At 39.4% G+C, this 24,296-nt stretch overlaps 1 long non-coding RNA gene across 8 annotated transcripts in view; it reads left to right on the plus strand.

Annotated features, from left to right (window-relative positions):
- Nucleotides 1-350: 350 nt before the first annotated feature.
- The window catches only part of LOC126060784 (uncharacterized), a 138,464-nt gene continuing 114,518 nt past the window's right edge, over nt 351-24,296 (plus strand). For 6 of the 8 annotated variants that reach the window (XR_007513647.1, XR_007513648.1, XR_007513652.1 and 3 more), the window contains exon 1: nt 351-771. This is a non-coding gene — a long non-coding RNA (uncharacterized LOC126060784). Of the gene's footprint in view, nt 772-1,803; nt 3,860-24,296 lie in introns of those variants that run through there. The other 2 variants (XR_007513650.1, XR_007513649.1) reach the window with 2 other exon arrangements.

Below are 24,296 nucleotides of genomic sequence, written 5' to 3' on the forward strand. Positions count from 1 at the left end.
TATATGGAAGCAGATCGCCAGGTCTTTTTTCCTATGAGCTGCTAGTGGGTTCAAACTGTCAACCTTTTGGTTAGCAGCCAAGTGCATAACCATCACTTGTACATAATGGGGAAAGGAGCTAGTGGTAGAGTAGGGGGTTGACCCCCTTGGGATTTTTTCCTTTACTCTGACCAATATTTTTTGTACGCTGTTCTAATTTTCAACCACCACCTTCTCTAAAACGTTCTGAAATGCCCCAGCGGAGCACGAAGAGGGGGTTGGTGATATTGGCAGTAGCAGGGGAGAGGGAGAGAAGTGGTATAAAGGCTGAGATCTGCATCTGAACTTCAGGAGAGTTCATCCAACCTCAGTCACGGACATGTTCAGGTCTGCCCCACGCTAACACAGCCTGGTGCGATCAGGTTTACCAGGTGTCAGAGAAGAGAGGCAAAGCATGGCAGAAAACGGTCTCATTCCCTTTTGTTCTGAGACTCCCTTGCCTCTGCCTTCTGGGCACCGCCATGGGGCGATGTCATCTCCTAGCTTCACTCTGATGTCAAGACCACTGTCATGTTTTACTTCAACAGTTATTCACCTTCAGTCTACATGGATAGACTTGACAGCTTAACAGCTCCCGACTGTTTAACTGTTACTCTGTGAGAGGCAATCATTTTGAGAAGTTTGCCAGCTTCCTCAACAAGTGAAGGAAAATGCCTCCCACTACAGTGATAAGGAGCCAGGCTATGAATCACCGTTCCAACTTGGTGGGTAAAAGCTATATGGACTGACCTGGTGAGTTTTTCCCCTTAAGTGAGTGGAGCAAGGCTGTGAGGCATTGGCAATTTTTAATCTTTTTATTCTTTCCTTGTCTAATCAGAACCAGGACACTTGGGGACAGGCAAATATGCTCGTTGTGAGCTTCTCAAAGTGAGCAGGTTTCAAGCGGTTTGTGTGCCATGTAGCAATTCATCATCTGAAGTTTTAAAAGTCCTCGTAAGGTGGCAAAACACCACTAAAGTGAGTGGAAATGTGTTCAGACAAGGCCATTTCCAAACAGCTTTATCTACAAGAGGGTCTTTGTTTTAAAACCCAGAAAAAACCAAACCCGTTGCTAGGGGATTCCGACTCACAGTGACCCTATAGGACAGAGTAGAACTACCTCATAGGGTTTCCTATAAGAGCGGCTGGTGGAATCAACTGAGATAAGAGCAGCCAGTGGAATCGAACTGAGCTTTTCGTTAGCAGCCGTAGCTGTTAACCACTGCTCTTTGCAATGAAAGGCATTGCAGTCCACTGACAGGAGATTTGGAATAGAGTCACGGTAACAGGCTCCTTCTTCAGTAAGTCCCTTCCTGGGAAGCTGTGTTATCGGAAGATGACACTTATCAAGAGAACACTTTTGTCAGTTTGAGTGGGTTGGATTCTCAGCTTCAAATTAGCAAGAGGGCTCCTCCCCCTCCCCCTTTTTTAATTTAAATGTCCTTGCTCCTTGAAACACTAATAGCTGGCAAAGGACAGTAAGTGATTGCATATGGAAAATAAAAATGCTCACTAATTTTTGGCAAGAAAGGTCAGGGGTTCAAATAATTATGCTTGTGTAAGTGGTCTCTAGTCTTTCACTCTGAGTGTAGGTTACATTTCTTTACACTTCAGAACTTTATTTCAGATCACATGTCTGCCTGGTACCAAATTGATATTTTCTTTGTCTCTAGAGGAAATACCCTTTTAGAAAATGCAAAGGCATACTGTTAAAACAAGTGGGGTTTTTATTCTTTGGGAGGGGGAGAAACATAAATAATGCCTTAAAACAATATTCTTATGAAAAACGTAGTCATGTTTCCTATTAGACACCCTTCGGAGTGGCTATTTTATTGAAAAATCCCCGGGATATGATGCATTTCTATTTATTTGCTTTTTGCCTCTCCGAAAGTTCGACTTTCAAAGCTTCGCTCTTGATGTGTCCGTGTAGCCGGTGACGCTGGAGACTTTGTCAGCACTCTACAGGCTTATGTAACTTTGACTTCCGGCTGGGTATATACCTTTTCGCATGAAATATTTGCATTTCCAAGGAGCCATTTTAATATAAAGATGTCAAAGAATTTTTTGGTTTCAGTGCACAGACTCAGATGAGTACATTTGTGATTGAAGTTACAAGTTTTGCCTTCAGAAATTATGAGTTTTTTTTTAACAAAAAAGTAGCAAATCTAGGTTAATTTTAATACTTTGCCTTCTTTCCTGTGCAACAACAAAGTGGCAGCATCCCCTGGAGATATGTGCTTGTCTGTCTCTCAATGTCTATAGACAGCCTGGTCCATCCGTCCCCACTGACAAATGCCAGTCTCCCTACAAGCAGGACAGACAGGATTACATACCATCATCTCCCCAAGGACTGATCGGAAGAGTAATAACTACACGATAGTCATATTTTTTCTCTACCTGTAATTCCATTGAGTATAAGTACTGAAAAGTGATACAAGTAATGGTAATTTTTGTTATTTAATAAGGCATTTTCCCATCATAGAAGTGTTTTATCACCATCAGGTAGTTAACCTCCTAACACCACCGTGAACACATCCTATACGGCACAGTAGGAATTCTCCTGTTACGTCTGTTATACAGCTTGAAAAAGTACTAAAATACTGCTTTTTGAGTGAAGGTACGAATTTAACACAAAGGCAAAACTTAACTCTTGGGTGGCCTTTTTAAATGAATGGTCTGGTAATTTGAAAAGTGTATTCTGTTTGGAACAGAAAGCTTCATTTTGGAGGCTTCATATTTCTCTCTTGGGCTTAGTAAATAACTTTTAGTGAACGCTTGAAGCTTCCGATCCTCAGTTTCTCCATCTGTAAAACGGTGATAATAATATACCTACTTTAATAGAGCCATACAAAATTAAATGAATAATACATGCGGAAGTACTTCATCAACTAATCCTACAAATTACTGTAAAACTCTGGCTGAAAAGGGGAGTGTGGTTACTCTTTCCCCACAGTTGCCTTCGAATTCCTTGTTTCAGCTCAGAGTTTTCTAATCTTCAGTCCTTCACAAATCACTCTCACGGTTATTGCCTTGTTTTTGCTTCCCGGTGCTGTGGTTTACATAATGTCTTTAAAATGTAAATATATTGTTTTAAGAAGGGAATTTTATGTTATCACTATAAACGGAATGCAAATTCTATGGCTGTGAATAGAAGGTAAGAGTAAGAATAGTGTTAATTGCCCTACATTTGAGAGGCACTGTTTCAGGTGACAGTGTGGGTAGTCTGTTGGGCTGTGATCCTGGAAGTGGTGACTCCCGGGTAGGGCAGGGAACTGGCCCGGAACCTGGCCCTTAGCCTTGCCTGCCCCTGCTCCTCAGCCCAGATCGTCTGCTCCTAGGGGTGACGGATTGGAAGCCAATGTGTTGTGACGCAAGGAAGGGAGACAAAGATGGCCAGTGAGACCCTTCTCTTGCCTTACCCATAAGGGATATTCTGTGGCGTTGGTTCAATTGGAATGTGTGACTAACTGCCAAAACGGGTCACAGGAGTAAAATAAGAGGCATTGTTAACGCTTAGCCAATAAATAGAGCATTTTATTGGTTCTTTGTCTGTGAAGCGTACTGCAGCCTGTTTTGGAAAACAGTGGCAAATTTGCTGTTGTCTATGTGGTAAAAAGTAAAAGACTTGCCTGACTTCCAAAGAGGAGCTTTGAAAATGGAGAGGGCACAGATAGATCTGAAGCCTGTCAGCCACTGCGTGACTGTTTCTGGGAGGAGTAACCTTCAGATGTAAGGTTTCCACTGAAAGCATGACGGGGAAAAAGAAAGCCTTTCCACCATCACCAGGGGAAGTTCCTTGTCTTCCTTCTCCTGGCAGCTTATTGGAGCATGCACAGGGAAGGTAAGTTTATTAGCTCAAGTCAACATACTTAAAAGAGGCAACCTACCATAAAAGCTATGTAAAAATCCCCAATCTCTCTCTGTATAAATACGTACATATTATAATGTGCTATGAATATATATTTTAATCCATAGGATTTTTACACAATTACTTTCAAAAGCTTGGAAAAATCAAAATTATTTGAATCTCAGTTCTATAGAGCACAATTTATTCAAAGAGTTACAACACAATGTCATCTCATTGTGTTTCTACAGTTGCACAGAGGGGGAAAAAAAAGATGCTTTAATTCTTGCTAAAATAGGTACCATGATTCCACTTTAAGAACAGATAAATGGAAGTTCAGAGGTATAAAATCGCATCTCCCCCAGTCGGTGTGGATGAGAAGATGAGGTCGGAACCGCTGGCGGTTAAGCTTTTATATCGAAACTATCCTTTCCTAAATAGGGGCTTCGGACCTTCTGTTGACTCTCTTAGATTCTCTGACAGCTCTTTCTTTTCCTCCCATCCTTCTTGTTTTTGTTGCAATTTCAATGGATTTTAGTTTATCTAGGCAAGGATTTTTATCAGTTTCTATGGCCATATAACTTGGTAAAGTAGAGGGTCAGTGAAAAAGAGGAAGACTCTCAACAAGATGGATTGACACAGTGGCTGCAACAATGGGCTCAAACACAGGACCAGGCAGTGTTTCGTTCTGTTGTGCACAGGGTCACCATGAGTCAGCACCTAACAACAACAACAACATGTCTGTGTAATTTTGTGCTCATTAAAGGCACTGCCTGGAAATAATCCCAATGATGGTGAAACGTCCAGTATCAGTACTAACAATATCAGATACTTCAAACTCTGAGATATGGAATATTTTGCAATTTGCCATCCTGAGGCTCCTGTGATATTTCTCCAAAATGCATGGAGACGTCTGAAGATTGTGGAGGTTCACGAGGGGAAGAGATAGTCAGGAATCTCCATGTAGCGCTAGTAGTAGACAGATCCTCCTGAAAATGTTCAATTTTCTTTATTAACTCTTGAAAATGTAGCTCACTCAAATAATTGTATTCATGACTAGTTTAATGCAGTTGCATGTTATAAACACTGAAAATTCTTGCATTTCCAACCTTTTGATTACTTTCTTCAAGCCTCTTTTAAAGGAAAATAATAAGCTTAAAGTTCTGTTTCACTGTGCACAGACTACAAACCCAAGTGCAGCTATTCTAAGTGTACATTAAAAATTCATTGATGAAAGTTTAAAATTTCTTAAAATTATTTGAAATGCCAACAGGCAATTCTCCACTACATCACCATCGACTATAAGAATTCTAAAAATTATTTCCTTGACATTTGCCTGCCTCAAATTGCATCCACTGGACTCAAGGAGCACCAATTAATTATTCTTGTTTTCAGGGCTAGAACTGCAAATGCTTGGAAAAGAAATTGGCCCAATGTACTAGGCACATTACTAATTCAGAAGTGGAATAAAAATCAGTCTCTACATTAGGATAACAAATCCAAAAGTGCAGGAAACTTCAATTTCAGGCTTTCTTTGCTAGTTACATTTAGCAATGCTTTTTTTCTTGCTGTTATCACGTGAAAGCATATCCGGGGTTGACTGAAAATCTATTTTGCTTTCCTATTGAACTTATGTAACATCTCTCTACAAGACGTTATTTCTCTTGAATTTAGACACATCTCTGACTCCACAGAAACCCACGAGACAATGGAAATGATACAATTGATTGTAAGGTCTGATTGTTGTTATCATGATTGATCTGAGAAATATGTCGGGGTTGAAATCACACTTAAAAATTCATGAAATGTTTAGATAAAAGCAAACAAAACAAAAATTGTTATGGAAATTATGAATCTCATTATTAATATCATTTCAATCCTGATAAATAGTGCAAACATACAATTAAGACAAGAACTAAGCTAAGGGTGAATAGCACTAGGTGTATTGTAAAAACATAGACTCTATAGAATTGCTTCTCTTTAATCGAAAATCTTGAAGTGATTCCCAATTTAGCAGAGAAATTTTGTAAGAATATGATGGATTTCATTGTTTAAATTCAGTTTTATTGCTTCACAAAAATTCTCATAAATGATCTTGTATAATCATTTCCTTCCAAAGTAATATACTAATTAATTTCAATTAAATATATGTAAAAGAAGATATATTTTGAAAAATGCCTCTCCCTTGCCATTTGTTAATATATTAGAAAAGTGTAAACCTTGAAACATTTAGCATAGAAAATATTCATTTTTGGTAATTTCTCAAGGGGGCTATTGATTAAACGAAAGGCTTCTAACATTAGCTAAAAGCAGCCCTGTAAATCATGGGTGTCATCAAACTGCTTCATCACTTCATTAATTTAAAAGATTGTTATATGCGTAGCTGACATAATTTTGAACAATGTTACATGGTTAATTTATTAATGTAGAAAAGCAGAGTTGACACACTGGCTTGATTTATTTTTGTAATTGTATAATTTTAGAACTTTTGCCTGTGACTTTCACTAACAGAAGAAATGATTCACTGTCTCTCTGCTAATTTTATTGAGGTCTCTTCCTTGCTAATGCTTTGCCAGTCGTAATGTCTTCTGGTCACTTCATTTTAGAATGTATTTCTTAGAGTGTAATACAAAGCTGTCACAAAAACTACCTCTTTTTTAAAAATCTAGTGATCAACTATAGGATACAGTCCTTTGTACCATCATAATGAGGCCGTCCTAATTTTTAAAACTATGTTTCAAGCATTTTGGAGGATTCATATTGTTAGAATAGCATCGTTCTAATTACATACATTTAGAAATAATTTATCCTTTATATTTTATAATCATCTATTTTCTCAGCAGCTATGTATTTATGAAAATCATCTCAGAGACTGTGCATTAAATGATTTTTTTTTTTTTCTATAATTGTAGTTAGGAACCTTCCTGGCTATTTTGTAAAAGGATAAGGAAGTAAGAGAAGTCACTGAATTCAAAATGATCATGCCTACCAAAGGGTTTTTTTTTCCTGCTTGACAACAAATCTAGGACAAATAACATATATGTGGCATTATTCTGTTTTTTTTTTTTTGTAGTCATAAAAGAACAAGATAATTTACATATAATTGATCGCTTGTACAATTGCTGCTGATAATAAAACATCTTTTTGAGATATGAACTTGCAAAACATTTCATTATATTCTTGTTTGGGGTGAAGTCTTAGTTACGAAGCAGCAGGAATGCAAGCCCGGAGGAACCTTCTGCCGGAGCTTCACATTTCTATCGGTCTCTTAAAGCTGCAAAGTAGGGATCAGTTCAGAGGTCATAAAACCTGTATTTCAACTTTAGAGGCCTGAAATACACCCAAGTGAAATACACCCATCAACTTAATTCACAGACAGAGGTACAATCAAATTAGAGACCGTAGGAAATGTTCCCTGTCTCCTTCCTACTCGTTTAAGTGCCCACAGAGAACCGTCAAAAAAGATCAAACCTGCGAAAATGGTAGACATAAAATTTCTGCATACTGTTTATTTGTGTACATAATAGTGACTTTTATGTTTCATAATAATCTATTTTGAAATCTTTTATCTGGCAAATGATTTCTAAAATTTTACTGAAATACCTGTTCTGTTTTATTAAATCTGTTTGCTACTTTAGGCTCAAAAGGATTGTGTATCATATAGTCTTAGAGAGAAATGTCTAAGAGTACATCACTGAAAATAAAAGTTCCAGATAGTATTTAAAGCAGTCTAAATTTTTTTAAATTTAGCTACTTACCCAGGCGTTTTGTCTATTGATGCCGAAGCTGAAGTGTACTTTACAGTATCTTTCTTAGGTTGAAATTGCTAATTATCCAAAGAGGCAGTCTCGGTGGATGGTAATAATTTATTCAGTGATTCATTGTAAGCACAATCGTCGGCACAGGACTAGCATCTTCTGCTGTGAAGGTTTGCAAGCTATCCCTAAGAAATATCTGTGACCAAGTTTGGAGGGCCAGGGAGAGCCTTCTAGTAACCTAGAAAGATTTCCTGCGTTTATTTTTCTGATTCATTTTGATACTTCTCAGTGGGCAAAGGGTAAAAAAAACGTTTAAAAATATTTCAAACAAACAATTTTGAAAAAAAAATTCATTCAGCATTGGATTGCCTTAACTTACTGATATGTATATGTATACTTTTGGCAAATGGGGCGAGTAGGTACGAAATGAATATTATTTCTTTATAGTATATCAGTTTAAATATAAGTATATATTTATAAATATAAGTTTATAAATATATCAGAAATTGTAAAGATTTGGATATATAGTTTTCAAGCATTGATCAGCAGGCTATATTGGCCCAATTAAGAAAATCTATCTTTAGTTTTAATATATTCAATCTACAATACCCTTTCTACTTGCCTTCCCTTGCCTTCCCTTGCCTTCCCTTGCCTTCCCTTGCCTTCCCTTGCCTTCCCTTGCCTTCCCTTGCCTTCCCTTGCCTTCCCTTGCCTTCCCTTGCCTTCCCTTGCCTTCCCTTGCCTTCCCTTGCCTTCCCTTGCCTTCCCTTGCCTTCCCTTGCCTTCCCTTGCCTTCCCTTGCCTTCCCTTGCCTTCCCTTGCCTTCCCTTGCCTTCCCTTGCCTTCCCTTGCCTTCCCTTGCCTTCCCTTGCCTTCCCTTGCCTTCCCTTGCCTTCCCTTGCCTTCCCTTGCCTTCCCTTGCCTTCCCTTGCCTTCCCTTCCCTTCCCTTCCCTTCCCTTCCCTTCCCTTCCCTTCCCTTCCCTTCCCTTCCCTTCCCTTCCCTTCCCTTCCCTTCCCTTCCCTTCCCTTCCCTTCCCTTCCCTTCCCTTCCCTTCCCTTCCCTTCCCTTCCCTTCCCTTCCCTTCCCTTCCCTTCCCTTCCCTTCCCTTCCCTTCCCTTCCCTTCCCTTCCCTTCCCTTCCCTTCCCTTTCTTCTGCTGTTTACTAGGGAATAGATCCCAAAAGAATAATCAAAACTTGACTTAGAAAATTCCTACCCACTTCAATAGTTCAGCGAAAGGGCAGTGAACCACACACATTGAAATAAGAGGCCAGAGCAGACAAACAAGGGTTAGGAAATAACGACAACGGAAGATGTATTGCTATTTTAGACTTACTGAACTCGTCAGCATAATACTATTCTAAAGAAAACACTGGAAAATCATGGCATCTGCCTTGAGGGGTTAAGTTCTAAATTAGACATACAAGACAAGCTAGACAGAAAGTCACCATAAGAAAGCATATGTCTTCAGTGTGCAATATTTTTTAGGTCCTTACAATTGCAAGATTCGACGAACAAGATTCGACAAACTTAGGGTGGGATTCGGCTGGGAGGGAATAAAAGCAATTAATTGTCTTCAGTCTCCTTATATGAATTTTCTTCAATAGAGCAATCGTCATAGACAGTATCTTTTGGCCTCAACAACTCGGTCAACAACTCCGTGTTTGTTCTACTTCTGACACGAGTTTGAGGAAATAAAAATTCTTTATTAATATACAGGGCCAGGAATATATTTCATTATGGTGCTTCTCTAAAGGCATGAGCCTTGAGACACAAACTGAGGTGATGACTGTCTTTGTGAAAAGAGTTTAGCAGTGAAAATAACGGAGCTATACGCCTCTGCTCAGGAAAGATGGGCAATTATGCCAAATTATGTCTAATAGTTTTAGAATGTGGAGTAGTGTTTGTTAATGTCTGATGGGAGGTCTTAAATCTCCTTTTCCCCCCATACCCCAACTTTGAGTTTAACTGTCATTTTAAAAGATGAAAGAACTGCCTTCATTAGCAAAGGAGCCTTGAATTTCATTTTTTAATTTAAAACACACACCCCACGTCTATATCTATTTGACAAAACTAGTTATCTTTTTAAGTTTTTACCTCATTTGTTGAAGATATTTTATTGGATATGTAATGTGAACATCACTCCTTAATTGAAGCCTTTTTTTTTTGTCTTTGTCTTTGTTAATTTGCACTTTCTGTTACTATAGGGTTTTTAACTCTTCTTGGGTTTGTAAATTAATATTCAACTGTACCACTTTCATTATTGATTTGAAATGTTGAATTCCTTTCCATAAACATTAAAATTAAACTCTGGAAAAGGAGGGAGAAACTCAAATACATAAATCACCAAACCAAAAAAAAAAAAAAAAAAAACCACTCGTGGCCTTCTTAGCATTCTTGTTCTTAGTTTTACAAATTTGCAAGTATTTATTAAATGTCTGTAATGTAGGTCTTACAAGGCAGTTTAACACAAGGATTCTGCCCAGCCTAGAAAATTAACATAAAGTCTAGAAGATAAGCATAAAGTCAGACAGTAAGCCAAGATTTAAATAACTGAATCAAGCAAGAGAGGAGATGTCACAAGGCAATAGCTTGTCAGTTTAACCGAGTAAACACCGTTGGCTGATGTACATCGTGCTTGATAAAATAGAGGATCAGTGAAAAAAAAAAGAGGACCCTCAATGAGATAGATTGACACAGTGGCTCAAACAATGGGCTCAAGCATAACAATGATCATGAGTATGGCGGAGGACCAGGCAGTGTTTCGTTCTGCTGTACCTAGAGATGCTAGGAGTTGGAACCGACTTGACGGCACCTAACAACAACAACGAGGTTACTTTAGGCTGGAGTGGTCAGGAAAGGTTTCGAGTTAGTGGAATTAGAGTTGGATATTGAAGTGTGGGCAGGGTTTTCTGGGAGAAGAGAAGGGGAAGGGCCACAGTTTCAAGGAATGTAAGGTTCTCATACTAACTAAACCACTCAGGGCTCTGACGCACTGATTTATTAATAGATGGCTGCTATCAGGTCAACTCTGATTTAAACAGAATGAAAAGTTACCCGGTCCTGCTTCATCCTCATGATCACCAACAAACTTGAGTTCGTCATCGTGGCTGTTGTGCCTATCCATCTCCCTGAGTGTCTACCTCACCCTCGCTGACCCTCTGCTTCATGAAATATGATGTCCGCCTCTAGCGACTGATCCCTCCTGATGACATGTTCAAAGCAAGCAAGTCAGACAATATTCTGTTTTGACCCATAGGGTTTACATTGACTGGTTTTTGGAAATAGATCACTAGACCTTTCTTCCTAGTCTGTCTTAGTCTGGAAGTTCTGCTGGAATCTCTCCACCATGGATGACCCTTCTGGTGTTTGAAATGCTGGAGGCACAGCTTCCCTCATCACAGAAACATGCAAGCCGCCGTAGAATGACAAACTGACAGTTGGGTGGTCATAATAATAGAGCTCTCCATTTCTCCTTAAGAACCTCCTGATACATGTTCCCCCTAATTGGATCTGCCTTTTCCACCGGGTGGAAAGAGAAGTTGGAAAGCTGGGAAAAATGCACTCATCTTCTGCGTATGGCAGTGCAGGGAGAATGTGCCTGTGTCTGCAATGCATCCGAGTATTCTGTTCAGACCCAGTTGAGGGAAGGCAAATTAAGTCTCCAGAGCTTGGGGCTGTGTAATGAACGTCTTTCTACCATCAGTATACCTGTCTTGGTGTGCTTGATGGGAAGGTACAGAAACTATCCAGTGCTGTTCGCCAGCTGCCCCAGTATGGGCAGAGGTGATACAGCCTGTCAAGGTCTTACATGAGTGCCAGGATCAGGGAGTGAGAACACTCTTTCCCTTCTTCACTTGAAGACTCTAAATAACAGCAACAAATGATTTGCCAGGAAATTAAATTATGACAGGAATATATGCTTATAAAACATGGGAACAACCCTGAAGCATATGTAATCATTAATAAAAGCTTAGCTTTTATTTAAAACTAAAGAAAACACAAATGGGATCATAGGGTACATTTTTAAATACTAAGCCATGTAACTTAGTTTTCCACATCAATACAAGTAGATCTGTTGCTTTATATTAATGTCTGCATTATTTTTCCACAGCTTGGTTGATCAGTGGTTTATTTACTGACCTGCCTCTTGGCGTACATTTAGGTTGCATCCTAATTCTCACTATAGTGAACGTTACTACAATGATTATCTTATAAAGTATTTTTGCAGATCTGTTCAAGTATATCTGTATGTTTAGTTTCTAAGAGTGTTAGGTCACAGGGTACATACATTTAAAATTTTAGTAAATATTGCTATAAACCAAACCAAAACAAAAAAAACCCAAACCCATTGCCATTGAGTCAATTCTGACTCAGAGCGACTCCGTAACACAGAGTAGAACTGCCCCGTAGGGTTTCCAAGGCTGCAATCGTTACGGAAGTGACTGCCACATCTTTCTCCTGTGGAGTGGCCAGTGAGTTCGAACCACTGACCTTTTGGTTAGCAGATGAGATTGACTCAAAAGAGTTGGCGCAGCTTATGCTATCACAATGAGCTTATGAGAGGACTCCTTGCCTCACATTCTTGCCAAGTGTGCATATGATAAACTTTTCTAATTTTTAGTTCTACCGTGGAGGGAAATGACATCTTTTAAATTTAAACTATATATATACTTTCACATGTTATTTGATCATTTATATTTCTTTTTCCATGAATTTTCGATTCATAGTCTTCATGCTTTTCTACTGGGCTCTTTTGTCTTATTGTTTTAAAATCTTTATTTTCACGAATTTATTTTCTGTGCCCTTTTAAGAGAGTTTTTGGTCTCTCCTGACTCTATGAATACTGACTTTTCTCTCGCACCCCTGGGATGCATACCAAGAGTTCTGCCCTTGGGGATCAGGAGCCTCAAGGTTTCTTCCCGCACATGTTATCTACTAATGGCGTAGCTTGGGCAAGCCCTCTTCTATTTTACTTTTCTTCTCAATAAAATAAGCAGGCGAAACGTGATCATCCATGGTGTCTGTGTATGAATAAATCCTATGTTCATAATCTGTCAATCATTTATCTACTTATTCTACAGTTTTCATAAAAACTAGGGCGCTGAATATTTGTGAAGCATCATGCTAGGGGGTGGGGATACAATAGAAAATGGATTGGGCCCCTACTTTAATGGAGCTTACAAATTTTACAGAGCAGAAAGGCCATTTTAACCCTGCAGGTAAACCTGCAGCTATGTGCTCTGAAGGGCTCTGAAGGAAAGCAATGGGATTACATGACAGCTTGTAACAGAAAAGCCCGACCAACTCTGAGAGGACAGGGTGTGTCCGGGAAGGACTCTGTGAGGTAACAGTGTTGGGGTTAAACCTGGATGGTGAGTAGCAGTTAAGCGGTGAAAGGGGTGAGGAGAGCAGAGTAGTTCATGCAGAGAATAACGAAGGCAAACAAGTCAGGTAGACCAGTAGACCCCAAAGCACATGGCTAAGGTGATCCAGTGAGGTAGGTGTAGGAAGAATGCATAAGAACTTAGAAGTATTTTTAATAAAAATAGGAAATAAATTCAGCTTTAACAGTACAGTAAAACCTGTGAGAATTAGAACTCAACAGGACTGTTTTTCAGGGCCTCTAGAGTTTTCCACCTTTGACAGGGTACAGTCTTACCACTCTTCTATTGCCCATTTTAGTGGAAAATATTTGAGTTCTCCTTCTCTGACAGAAGAAGCCCTGGTGACACAGTAGATAAGAGCTACAACTAACCAAAAGGTCAGCAGTTTGAATCCACCAGCTGCTCCTTGGAAACCCTATGGGGCAGTTCTGCTCTGTCCTATAGGGTTGCTATGGCAACAGTTTTTTGTTTGTTTTTTGATCTCTGACAGGTTTTTGCCTTAAACAGATTCCAGTTTTTGCAGGTTTTACTGTACTTAATATATGGACCGAAACAGGTAGCTTCATTCATTTATTACCAGTTTCATGTGGTAAGTATACTGAAGAAAGAATGGATTTCCCAAACCTCTGGGTCATTCACGGAGCCCTTATTTGTTCATTCAGCATTTAGAGACATATTGCAGTTTACCCGAGCTGTCCTAAATGGCAATTATAGTCGATAATATCAGTTTAAATTAATTCTCACTAAAAGGACAATGCCTTAAGAGGATTCCAGTGAGGAAACAAAAAACTGAAGAAAATATTGTATGAATAATGTAGGCACAAATGAGCAACAAGCATTTGGCTGAGCTGGCTTCCTCCTGCTCCTTCAAAACACACTTTATTAGTCTTATTACAAGACAAAGGCAGGGATGAGCTGATCAGAAGTTAGCAAAAAAAAAAAGAAAATATATATAGAGAAAATAATAATAATAAATAAATACAAATGATTAGGAAGACTACTTGAAATACATATTTACATCTACTGTGAACCCCCCACTGCCTTAAGCTAATGATGATCTAATACCAAGGGAAAAGAAATTGTCTTTTGAAAGAAACTCAGGGCATTGAAGAAAACATTTGAAAATGACTGGAAATATTTCCAACATTATGTGATTTCTAGTCCTGAAAATCAACTATGTCTCCCATTAAACCCATCGTATCTCTACAGTTTAAAAACTTGGAAACTAGAATTTTTTCCACCTGTTTAAAAATCTTTCAAATAAGGAATTTCAGTGAGGTTTGAACCAGTGTGTTAAGAATATGAATATGCCATACCTTCTGACCCATTTGTAATAGGGAAAATGAAAACCTACTTGCTGAGTTTCAACAAAATTCTTCAAAAATTGGAGGGTGTGATTGAAAACGAAGAATAAACACAGCGCTTTGCTAAGTGTAACCAACAACGTGTTTCCTCATTCAGACCTTCATGTTGTTGCCAAACATCCTTTCTGGTTCCGAAGAACAATAAAACCAAACACGTTAAAATAAAATCAAGATTTTGAAAATTAATGAGAAATATTCAATGGCAAGCTATACATATTCGTATTTTAAGTGGGGGCAAAAGGTTTTTTTTTTTAAACTAATAAAACACTATTGATTTTCCTTTTAGCTCGTCCTTTCCTACTTTTTATTTTGTAGGTTTTACAATATGTGATTTTTAATGATCAAATTGCCAAGCATGCTTATTTTTGAACCGATAAGTTTATGTAATTGAAAATGATCGAAGATCACTGGTACTGGCCTCAGCGCTAAGAGCTTCTAGAGAAGAGGTGCCACTGAGGGTTCAAGGGTTCCGGAAGAGAGATTTGATCTGTCCAGAAAGCATGGAGCAGCAGAATCAATTGTTCAATGGTCTGATCGTGCCGTGGTACCATTTATAGCTACATAGAGATTCCTAATTCATACTTCACTCCATGCAGGACCAGGAACCAACTGTCTGATGAGAGCTGATGAAAATAATTTACTAATATTTGTCATTTCAGCTCTCGGGCAAGGTTCACGCTCCACCAGGCAAATGGACCATTGATCAAACATTGGTTTGTTCAGGTGACAACTATATTATAGGGTCTGTTGATCTCATGGGCACTTAGGAAATTCAGTCTCTAAATGGATCCAGATGACCTAGCTGTTTCTGTGTGTGTGTGTGTGTGTGTGTGTGTGTGTGTGTGCTGGGAGACACACGAGGGAAGCTAAGAAGCAAATACAGCAGCAAAACAAAACAAAAACAGTATTGAGGAACGAATACAGAGCCAATGATTTGTGCGTGTGTTTGTGAGTGTGGGGACGTTTCTCATTCCCACACAACCCTGGCCCCTCCTTTTTTGTACAGTATTTACCATTATTTTCTTAATGGTACATTTCAGGGTGTTAAGTCATATCCTCCTATATGTACATGTCACCCTGGGACCTTAATCAACGTTAAAAATGATCATGAGTCACCTCAGATCGCTTTATGTGTAGTCTCAGGCTGACAGAAAAAAGTTGTCTTCCTAACCCAGGCACTTTTCTTCCAGGGTTGGCATCAGTCATTCACAGGGCAGCTGGAAAGAGTCCTGCATCACTTTATTTCCTATGTTTCACAGTTTCTTCCTGTTTCTCCTCTTTTTCTTGGCCCTTCTGTTGCTAGGACGGAGGATTTGCTCTTGGAAAGCAGTGCTTTACGAGTGACGATGTCTCATCAATAAAGATCTTGCATCCTTTAGCTTCCGTACTGAACCCTAAGGAGATTCTAGGGTATCGTGTTATGATGAGTTTCATAAAACAAGGGTATCGAAGAGAAAAAAAAAATTAAAATCAGTCTTCTGGACAATAAATACCTTGAGTACAGACAATTTATGTTAATTGCTTTCAAAGTTTTCTATCTTTCTTTCCCTATCCCATCACCCCTACTAAGGAAGCCCTCCAGAAGAACTTTATCGTACTTTAAAGTCGATGTCGTAAAAATGGTATTCAGGTTATGCCTGAAGATGCAGAGAAACACGAGATTCAAATCACCCAACTAGTTAGAGACTACATTACAGAAAGAACAAAGCAAAGGAGTAGTTAAGTCATAAGTAATCATTCTGCCAAGGAAATAACTCCTTAAAATGCCACAGAATTGAAATGAAGAGGCCAGGGCAATGTCAAAGAGGTAAATTGCTGGGCTGCTAACGAGTAAATATATATAAACACATTTTTAATCTGAACAGATAATTTCTTAGTAATCTTTCTTCTTCCTCTACCCCCTTTAAAAAAAAATCGTTAGTGGTATGTCTGTCTCTGATCCATCCTGTTCTATGCATGGAAAAATAATGCAGAAAATGTAATGCTAAACAGAGGGTCAATAATAATAACAGCTAACTCGTAGACAGCATTTATTAAATGCTAGAAACCATTCTAACCACTCCAATTCTATTATGCAGACGAAGGAACAGAGAGGTTAAGTAACCTCACTAGTTAACAAAGCTGGTCAGTGGCTCCTCTGGCATTGCACCAGGCCCTTTGAACCCAGAACTGGCAGGTTTAGTCAGTATCCCATTTTACCTTTTTTACATTTATTGCCTGATGAATTAATATGGGTTGGGCAACAGTTATCCATCTGTAGTATTTTTTCTACTATAAGGCTTGGCACTCAGAAATATTTTACAACTCTTCCCTCTTGTCTGGCACATAGCTCATAATTACCCACTCTCCAAATATTTTTTTTCTACCTTTACCCGTGCGGTTAACGTATCTGCTTCCTCAGAGCTTTATTTCAAAAAAAAAAAAAAAATAAACAAACAATAAAAACAGTTGTCATGGACCTGACTCTGAATCATGGTGACCCCATGTGTGTCAGAGTAGAAGACCCCATGTGTGTCAGAGTAGAACTGTGCGCCATACGGTTTTCAGTGGCTGATATTTTTGGTAGTAGATTGCCAGGCCTTTCTTCTGAGGTGCCTATAGGTGGACTTGAACTGTCGACCTTTCAGTTAGCAGTGAAGCATTTAACTATTTGTACCACTAGTGGACTCCATAAACCCAAACCAAAAACCAAGCCCATTGCCGTCAAGTGGATAGTGACTCTATAGGACAGAGTAGAATTGCCCCGTAGGGTTTCCAAGGAGCAGCTGATGGATTCAAACTGCTGACCTTTCAGTTAGGAGTTTGAGCTCTTAAACACTACACCACCAGGGCTCCTCTACAGACTCCACAAAAAAAAACTGGGCATTAAATTAGAAGTGTGTTGAATGAATAAGCAAATACTCACTCATTTCCAGGCAAAGCTGTCTCTCCTTAATATCAGAGGGAACCATTTCTTTGACCTCCCTGTGTTTTTAACTCCAGTTCTCTTTATTGATATATTTTCCAGTTATGAAAAAATTGAAACTCTTTAATCTGTTGTGAAAATAAATTCTTGAATCTTGCACTTTATACACACACACACACACACACATGCATACACACACATTTTATTTTTTGCAAAAGTAGTGGCGGCACTTTGCGCTGGGTTTTTGAAGCCTTGGCTTCTGAAGGAACCCTGGTGGTGTGCTCGGCTGCTAACCAAAAGGTTGGTGGCTGGAACCCACCAGCTGCTCTGTGGGAGAAAGATGTGGTAGTCTGCTTCTGTAAAGATTTACAGGTTGGAAACCCTATGGGGGTAGTTGTGCTCTGTCCTACTGGGTTGCTATGAGCCGAAATGAACTTGATGGCAATGGATTTTTTTGTTTGTTTGCTTTAGTCTTTTTAGTGGCTTCTTGCTCAGTAGTTCTGCAGGTTGACTATGTAACATTCTCTTATCATTCCCTGAGAGAGGGTACTCCTACAACAGACACTTCTCCAATTCTTCAGTTTACTAAAACTCTATTTATATCAATGACTGGGGCCTGCGAATGTATAATACTTACTGAGAAGCAGGCATTCCAGAAACTATTAGAAACTGTCAAGGGTTCCTTGCAGTTTTGAGTGAGTGACTGACAGAGCAGCGCTAGGTGTCCCTCAGACTCAGTGTAAAGAAATACTCCTGGGTTTATGTCACCTGTAGAGCTCCCAGTAACAAGTCTTGGGCATTGTTTAAAAACTTTTTCAGGGTAAGTGACATGTGTAAATTGATTTGTGCAAACACATTTATATTATCTAGTACCTTGTCATTTGCATGATGGGTTAGTTTGTTTTCTTCTCCTTAATACTCTTCACTCCCTGGGAACCATGAAGAACCGTACCCCTCAGAGTGGGCAGATGAAACCAGTGGAGGGGTGGCTGATGTATTGCTAATGCTGTTTTAGGACCCTCTGTTCCAAGCCAGTGTTCAAAAATATTCAACGAACGGTCTATCCCTAGAACTCTGGTTTCTTTTTATTATTATGTTTTTCCTGTGGGTACTTGCATGATCTTATCTACGTATATAAATGAATATGTGTGTGAGATTAAAATTCTTAGAAATAGTCTATGGAGACCCTGGGTGGCATAAAAGGAGCCCTCGTGGCAGAATGTTTAAAACACTCGGCTGCTAACTGAAAGGTCAGTGGTTTGAAACCACTAGCCACTCCTAGGAAGAAAGACGTGGCAATCTGCTTCTCTAAAGATTACAACCTTGGAAACCCTATGGAGCAGTCCTGCTCTGTCCTACAGAGTCGCTATGAGTCGGAATTGACTCAATGGCAATGGGTTTGGTTTTCGGTTTGGGTGGCATGAAGGTTAAGTGCTTGATTACTAAATGAAAGGTTGGAGGTTTAAGTCTACCCAGAGGCTCCTTGGAAGTAAGACCTGGTGATCTGCATCTGAAAGCTCTCAGCCTTGAAAACCCTATGGGGTACAGTTCTACTCTGAACACACGGGATCACTGTGAGTCAGAAGTGACTCAATGACAGCTAACAGCAACAAGATACGCATTTATAGGCATACATTTTTACACAAATGGCAATGTATTGTACTCATGCCTCTGTACCTTGCCTTTTGCATTTAACAAAGTATCTTACCAAAAAAAACCAAACCCAGTGCCGTGGATTCCGACTCAAAGCAACCCTAGAGGACAGAGTAGAACTGCCCCATAGAGTTTCCAAGGAGTGCCTGGCAGATTCGAACTGCCGACCCTTTGGTTAGCAGCCGTAGCACTTAACCACTATGCCACCAGGGTCTCCCAACAACATATCTTAGAGATAATTTAATAAGTGCTATGGCTTTTAACCAAAAGGTCAGCAACTCAAATCCACCAACCACTCCTTGGAAACCCTATGGAGCAATTCTACTCTGTCCTATAAGTTCGCTATGAGTTGGGATCGACTCGATGGCAACAGATTATAGTGTAATGGACATTTAAAATTTGCCTGCCTATTGTCCATTGTCTCCATCTCTTTTCCTGAAGCATTCAGGTTTTTATTTATATGTCCCTGTTTGGTTGCTAACCAAAGGTCTGCAGTTTGAACTCACCAGCCACCCCTCGAATGCGTAGTAAACATTTTTCCATGTTATTAAAATATTTTCTGCATCTTTCCAGGGATGTATATAAATTTGCCATTGTTTACTTAGCCAATTTCCTATTTTAAGACATTGTGAGATTTTCCACAATGTTTAGGGATTGGTAACAAATCTCTGGTGTACATTCTTGGAGACCATTCTTTGCACACATCCATGATGCTGATGTCCTTAGGACCATTTCTGAGCCTGTATGATGTGTCAGCTCCTGTACTAAAGGCTTTACGTGTTTTATTTTATTTAATCTCCTAACCTATGAGGCACTTATTTTTACTACCCTCATTTTATAGACAAAAATTTAAGGCCAAGGGGTAAATGCGTAGGTTTAAATCTGTGTCTAGTAGTCACTGCTGTCCATGTTCTGAGGCACCCAGCTCCTCTGCTTATGTATCCTGAAAGTGGAATTGCTATGAAACTTTCACAGGCCTTGCATGTACATCACCATATTGCTTTACAGAAAGGTTGTAGCACTTATCTTACCAAGCTGTATATTTAAAAGGAGATATTTGGCACATAGATTACTTTTTAATTTTTTCACTGTTGCCAAAATATTTGAGTTTTCTTTTTAAGAGAACTTCTTTCCCTGTGATTCTCTATTTCGCCATTGAAACTAAGCCCCCAGGTACAGTTTTCTCCTCTTCTGCTCCATTTCCTCATTTACCTGTCTCGGATTCTAAAAACCAACCAAGTGGTGTTCATTGGTTCAGGTGCACATGTAACTGGCCCTGCAATCTCCCCATATCTGACCGATAACGTCATTGCAACAGGATTGGGGTAGTAGCCACTGAAGACAAGCTATGTTTTTCTCCTTTTACTGGGCACACGTCTAGACTACATTTCCCAGGCTTCCTTGCAGTTAGGTGTGGCCATCACACTGGGTTCTAGCCAACAGAATGCGAGTGCAAGTGGCCTGTAGACACTTCCTATATACTCTTCTCCATTTCTTCCTCCCTTCATTTTTTTTTTTTTCCAAATGAAGGAGTTCAGGCAAGCCTTGGCGAGACCTCGGGAATCACATTTTGAAGGTAACACAGTATCTTTCAGCCTGAATCCCTGAATAAATTCCGAACACAGCCCACCAGTCAACTAGTTTTGGCAGCACTGGACTGTTAGGTAAACAACAAATAAACTTCTGCTGCTCTGAGCCACTGAAATTTGAGGTACATTTGTTAGTAGCTAACATTACTTTAACCAATACAAAGATTTTCATATATGTGTTGTGGTTAGGTGCCGTCTAGTTGGTTCCGATTCATAGCAGCCCTGTGTTCAACAGAATGAAACAGTCCCCGGTCCTGCGCCATCCTCACAATTGTTATGTTTCAGCCCATTGTTGCAGGCACTATGTCAATCCATCTTGTTGAGGTTTTTCCTCTTTTTCACTGATGCTTCAATTTACTTCTACTAGTATTTGCTCAGAGAGATGCCATTTCTGTTGGGGAGGAGAAAAATGACAGTTTTAATTATCTCTTGTATTTTATTCCTTTCTTTTCTGCTTCAGAGATAGAAAGCTAAGTCCTTCTCCAGGGACTAATCTCTCCTGATAACATGTCCAAAGTATGTGAGACATAGCCTTGCCATCTTTGCCTCTAAGGAGCATTCTGGTTTTACTTCTTCCAAGACAGATTTGTTCCTTCTTTTGGCAGTCCATGGTATATTCAATATGCTTTGCCAACACTACAGTTCAAAGGCATCAATTCTTCTTCGGTCTTCCTTATTTGCATAGGAGGTGATTGAAAACACCATGGCTTGGGTCAGGCACACCTTAGTTTTCAAGGTGACATCTTTGCTTTTCAACACTTTAAAGAGGTCTTTTGCATCACATTTGCCCAGTGCAATGTGTCTTTTGATTTCTTGACTGCTGCTTCCATGAGTGTTGATTGTAGACCCAAGTAAAATGAAACTTGACAACTTCAATCTTTTCTCTGTTTGTCATGGTGTTGCTTATTGGTCCAGCTGGGAGGATTTTTATTTTCTTTATGTTGAGGTGTAATCTGTAGTGAAGGTGGTAGTCTTTGATCTTCGTCAGTAAGAGCTTCAAGTCCTCTTCACTTTCAGCAAGCAAGTTTGTGTCGTTTGCATAATGCAGGTTGTTAATGAGTCTTTCTCCAATCCTGATGCCCCATTCTTCTCCATCTAGTCCAGCTTCTTGGATTATTTCCTCAGCACAGAGATTGAATAGGTATGGCGAAAGGATACAATGCTGACACATACATTTCCTGACTTTAAACCACACAGCATGCCCTTGTTCTGTTCGAACGACTGCCATATATACCCCAGTACTATATGTATACATGTATATGTGTATATATGTATATATATGATTATAGATTATTTCTATAAGTCAAGGGAAACCTGATGCTCTTACACTGATTGCCAGTTAAGTCAATCTTGTAGAACTCTAATATTTCCTCAGAGATTTGCTATTTCTGTTAAGGAAGGGAAAAATGGCAGTCTAATTGTCTCTGTTGTATTTTATTTTTTTAAAAAAATGTGTTCCTTCCTTTTGTGCTACAAGGATAGAAACCTAAGTCAGACGGTCTCGTTGATTCCTGGCATACTCCCATCATTGGTCTCTGAAAAATTCTTCTCTTGTTACCGTTATATTCTTCCTTCATTCCTGGTTCTCTCTTTTCTTTCACACTAGTAGATACACATCCTAAGGTGCTTGATATATTCATTTGGATTTGTACATATTCTCATAGCATTGTTTGTGTGTTTATGGGTTTTTAATTTATTTATATGAAATTATGCTATAGATCTCATTCCATTTCTTACCATTTCACTCAACAAACTGTTTTAAGTACCTCTTCATATTGTGTTTACCTCTAATTTGTTAATTCTGCCTGTTGCATAAAATTACTACCCATCTTCTCCTAGAGATGGACTCCTAGATTGCCTTCGACTTACCACTGCCACAAATCATACAGCGGTAAATGGTACGTGCCCTCTATAGACCCGTGTTAGAGTTTCTTTGGGAGATACACAGGAGGGCTGGGTCACTTTCCAGAGTGGCTCATCAATATATGAGGGCACTCATTGCCCTACCTCCTCCCCAATGATTGATATTATCCTCTCTTCAAACTTTCTTTGTGTATCTCTGATTAATAATGAATGTGAGCATCTGTTATAAATTGAATTTTCTCTCACCAAAATGCGTATTGAATTCCTGGCCCCTGTACATGTGATCCTGTTTGGAAAGAGGGGTTTTCTTTTGCTATGTTAATGAGGCCATGCTAGAGTAGGGTGGGTCCTAAACCTAATCACTTCTGAGTCATAACAAGAGCGAAATAGACATAGAGAGAGACACAGGGGAAAGATAGACACGGTGTAAGGGCCCACAGTGTCTACAAGCAAGGGAACTCCTAGGATTGCCAGCAAATACTAGAAACTAAGAGGGAGGCCACAGAAGGAATCAATATGGCTGAGACTCCAATTCGAACATTTAGCCTACAAAACTGTAAGAAAATAAATTTCTGTTCTTGAAAGCCACCAATGTGTGGTATTTCTGTTTCTGCAGCACTAAGGAAAAAAAAAACAACAAACCTGTTGTTGTCAAGTAGATTCCGACTTATAACGAGCCTATAGGACAGAGTAGAACTGCCCCATAGGGTTTCCAAGGAGTGGCTGGTGGATTTGAAAAGCTGACCTTTTGGTTAGAAACCAAGCTCTTAACCACTGCAAACTAAAAAAAAAAAAAAAAATGCATCTCTTAAGCAATGTCTTAGCGATTTGACTTCCCTTTCTTCAAACAGCCCATGTTTCAAAGGCAAAAGAACAGAGTATTTCATTTCCATACAATTTGCATGGGAAATCCTGCAGGAAGTATGAAAAGATTTAGCTCTTTCTGGCATCCAACTTAACTTTCTCTTTAGATATTAACTTTCTCTTTAGGTAATTCTTCAGGCTACCTAAAAAAAAACAGCCTGATAAATTCATTCATTCATTCCGGAAATATATGTCAGGCACTACATCAGGCACTAGGCATACAGAGGAGAATATAAAGTACAGGGCATCTGCCCTCATGATGTCTCTGAGATAACAGAAGGTCTAGGCCAGTGTTCTGTTGTTTTACTCTCTGCTATGTTATTGTGGAGAGGGGTAGACATCAAGGTGTGAGCCACCTATCTCTGATTAAAAAATAACATTCTTCTCCTATCCTTCCTTTCTGCTGTTGCATTTGCAACATCCCTGGTCTGTTTGAATTGTGGAATGCTGGTATAGCTCACTGGATGTTGCTAACAATGAACAAAAGGAAAATTTTACTATTTCCATTGCTTACTCAGCCAAAAGCTCAGTGAGGCATCTTTTCTTCAAAAGAGAATGTTAAGTACCCAAAAATGCTTTCCTAGTACATATCTTCCCTAGAGGGGGGAAAAAAAGAGCCATAATCTAATCCAAACCCCCCGCATTCTGTAGTTGAGGGAAGACCAGAGGGAAGTAAAAAGTCTGGAGTGTGGCGTCTCTGGAGAGCTTCCCCATCCACTACCCTGGCTCCACTTTGTAAAGTTGTTTTCATTTGAAACTAGATTCATGTAGCTTGCTCGTGCAAAATGAGAATGAGAAAAAAAAGAAAAAGTTAGGCCCTGGAAAGGTAGAGAAGGATTAAATAAAGCGTTCTGCTAGATCACTGCAGTGATCTAATTCACCATGGGCAGCCCAGCTTCAGGGAATACTGATGTTTCCAGGCTGGACGGAACTCCCAAGGACAGCTGGCACTCAGCTGGTCCTAGTGTTGCCCTCACACTGCCTTCGTGTCTTCCATAAACTCGACTGATGCTATTTTTTTTTCTTTAAACGTGCAACACAGGACATTTT

Source organism: Elephas maximus, chromosome 17 (assembly GCF_024166365.1).
Source record: "Elephas maximus indicus isolate mEleMax1 chromosome 17, mEleMax1 primary haplotype, whole genome shotgun sequence".
NCBI classification, from domain to species: Eukaryota; Metazoa; Chordata; class Mammalia; order Proboscidea; family Elephantidae; genus Elephas; species Elephas maximus.